The sequence below is a fragment of the Lycium ferocissimum genome, chromosome 2 (genome assembly GCF_029784015.1).
Source record: "Lycium ferocissimum isolate CSIRO_LF1 chromosome 2, AGI_CSIRO_Lferr_CH_V1, whole genome shotgun sequence".
Lineage (NCBI taxonomy): Eukaryota > Viridiplantae > Streptophyta > Magnoliopsida > Solanales > Solanaceae > Lycium > Lycium ferocissimum.
This window is the reverse complement of record NC_081343.1, coordinates 12,690,132-12,693,647: the sequence shown is the minus strand read 5'-3', so window position 1 is coordinate 12,693,647 and position 3,516 is coordinate 12,690,132.

Below are 3,516 nucleotides of genomic sequence, written 5' to 3'. Positions count from 1 at the left end.
TTAACCGTGCTTGGCGAGCCTGGGGGTCCAGAATACCCCATGCTATAAATTCAACACTCAAATCGAAATTTCATTTATCACACATTAAAATTTCATTCATCACACATTCCAACTTCGTTCTAACGCCTAAGCAGCCGTTTTTCTCCTCTCCTCATCCTACCACATCAAGGTAAGATCGCTCTAATGATTCCTAAGTAAATCTAACATTAATTCATGATTAGTAACGTTATTCTTCAACCAAAACATAGGATTTCCAAGGTAAATCCTTCTCAAGTGATTCAAAGCTAGAGTTTTGGTGTTCTTCGTCAAAGAAGCAGTTTAGTTTGTTGGATTGGAGCGGTTACAGGTATATAGGGCTTCTATCTATATGTGAGAACATCTTTGTTCTTCCCCATCTTTGTTTTTCCCATTGAGGGTTTTGGATCCATTTATGTTCATGTTCATGTCTTGTACCCCAAAGAAGGTAAGGGATGGCTTAGCTGGTCGGGCAGAGATCAGACGCCAGGTACTAATGTGGTGGTTACATGTCGGTTATACTAATTCTCTTATACTAATTCTCTCTCGCAGATAGCTTTCTCATGTTGTATAAATGTATTGACGATTATGCTCATGAACAGGTTTCAATTTCAGTTTCAGCTCCTGTCATGTTATTTCATATGCCATGCCTATTTTATTCAGTTGTGTTACATACCATTTCATTCAATGTACTAATTTCCCCTTTCTATTGCCCCGGGGACTGCATTTCACGATGTAGGTACGGATAAGGACGATGCATCTGCTCAGTAGGACTTGCTCGTATCAACTTGTTGGTGAGCCCCATCTTATTCGGGGTGTTATCCTTATTTATTTCCATGTCATGTTTAGCAAGTTAAGGTATCTTTGAGTGGCCTTGTCCCAGCAAGTATGTTTTATAGTTGATTCATGATAGAGATTTCATAGACTAGTCGACGATATGTCGTATACTCAGAGTTGTGTAGCCATCTTTGGCTCAGTTTACGATATTTTCGCATTCACGTTTCATACAAGTATTTTATTAAATATTGTGACTTCTCATGTTTTGTTAAGGCTCATCATGTTTCATATTATATTTCGCTCATGTTTATGCTCCATGTTGATTCAGCAAGCCATGTGGTTCGTTCAGTCACATGTAGTCAGGCACCGAGTGTCGTGTTACGCCCAGGCCATGGTTCGGGGCGTGACAAGGTTTTAGACTTCCTAAATAGAAATTGTTGATGAAATTGGCTAGTATAACCTTAGATTTTGATTTATACATTGTTGTTAAGCATAAATCTTCCATTAGTAGAGGTTAATTCATGAATTGGAAAGTTAGGGTTTATACCCAAATTTGGGGGGTTTCACTTTAAATACGAATTTAGCTTAATCTTGAGTTAATCTAGAAATTGATTAGTGGGTTTTGATCATCTATACTTGAAGTGCATGATTCACTTTCGAATTTCCCGTTTTGCCCTTGTGGGCCCGTTTCCCCAAATTCCATAAGCTAAATTTGACCTAACTAGAAGCTATGCATTATGGGTATCATTCTTCATGATTTCTAATCTAGATTACGTTATAACTAGACTTTGAGTATTTCGAAGCGCAAAGGAAGGGAAAGGCTTTGTTGGGCGGTTCATGACTTGTATTCGGCCTTTCAGGTAGGCTTACCTTCTCAGTTAGACTCCGGTTAGCGACTCGTATGTAGTACTATGAAATTGTTGGAGACATCATGTGAACCTTCGGGTATGAAGTTTGGGATGAAATTCTTAGGTTGGTACTGTTGTGTGACTTGTGTGTTCGGGCTTATGGCATGTTAGAATCTCTAGGTTTATGCTTGGCTTTTCATATGCAAATTGGTGAGTTCTATGTATTATTGGAGACTAGTTGAAAGGAAAGGATTCATGTGATATTTGTACTATGATGATTGTATTTATGTGAATTGACTGTAATTCATATGTTATTGGTAATATTCTCATTGCATGACATACTTTCTCATATCCATGGTATATCTGTCTTGATCTTGATATTGGAAGATGGTGATGACGGAGGTAAGTATGATTCATATGACATTACTATATTTCGTAGCCATCTCTACGCTGTGTGATACGGAATGACGGTACATGGACTTAGCGGTCCACCATGGGTCATGACTGTCGAGAGGTGGACATCGTCTCCCCGGAGCATTTGTGTATCATTGCATTGCTTTTCATTTGCATACATTTCACATGTTCTTATTGTTGGTTGGTTTGATATTGATTTGTTGGTGATTCTTAGTTATAGTGAATGTTACGGTTTGTTTGGACTTATGGAATATTCATGGTGAGACATCGGTTTATTGGAAATGCATTATTTGGACTTGTTGACTTATATTTGTTTGTGAGCATGCTTATCTTTCGGTTTCCTTGTTTGCATATGTGATCTAACTGTTGTTGGCCTATGATGCCTACTTAGTACGTGTTGTTTGTACTGATGCTACCTTGCTACAGTCCTTTTTGGGATGTAGATTTTGAGACAGGTTCCCTTTCCATTTCTAGAGTTTTGAGGGTGAGCTACTGAAGATCCATGCAGCCCGAGACTCCATCTTACTTATTGTCCCATTTCTATTTCGAGATAATATTTATATTCAGATGATGTATTGACTATTCAGACTTGTAGCAGTATTTAGTAGCTCTTGTACTGATCATACCAGATTTTGGGATATTGTTTATCTTCCGCACCTAGTATTTTTATATTATGTCAGACTTATTATTTTTATTCTTGGGAGTTTCTTGATTTACTTATTGTTGGTTGATTGAATAAGGGACGGGTTCGCCTATTGAGGTGGGAATTAGTAGGTGCCTAGATGTTCCACGAGTTGGGGCGTGACAGTATATGTGGATTATAGGGGTCCCCTTCAAAATATCATTTTTCATGTGGAGATGTTGGAAATTCAAGTCCATTGGATGATGTGTTAAAGAGGATGAAATACAATATGGCATCTAGGTGCTAGTCTCAAATCCTAGAGAAGAAACAATCTAGCACCTATTTGCCAAATCTTTTTCAGCTAACGGGACTCGGTCTACTTTTGTCCTTTTGTAGATATCAATATAGAAGGATTACAATTACAACAGGTCATATTGAAATGGTGGAGAGCCCCTTGTATCAGACAGGCTCAAACCAATTTTTTAATCTGTTCCTACTATAATTGTTTGGGAGCTTTGGAAGAGAAGGAATGCAGTAAAGGATGAAGAGAAGAGATCTATTAGAAGATGCATCTATCAGATCTTTTTACTAATATACAGATTGGTTCAGTTCGAGAATCCATCTAGTAAACAACTACCAAATAGATGGGATGACATGATTTAATTATTGGACAGAGTTAACCCAAACCTGAAAGTTACTAAAGTTCTATGTCACCTACCACCTACAAGATGGATCGTTCATAACACTGATGGAGCATCAGTGAGGAATCCAGGTAGAGGGTCATATGGCTTTTGTGTGTAGAATACAGACGGGGATTTGATATATGCATAGGCAGAGGAA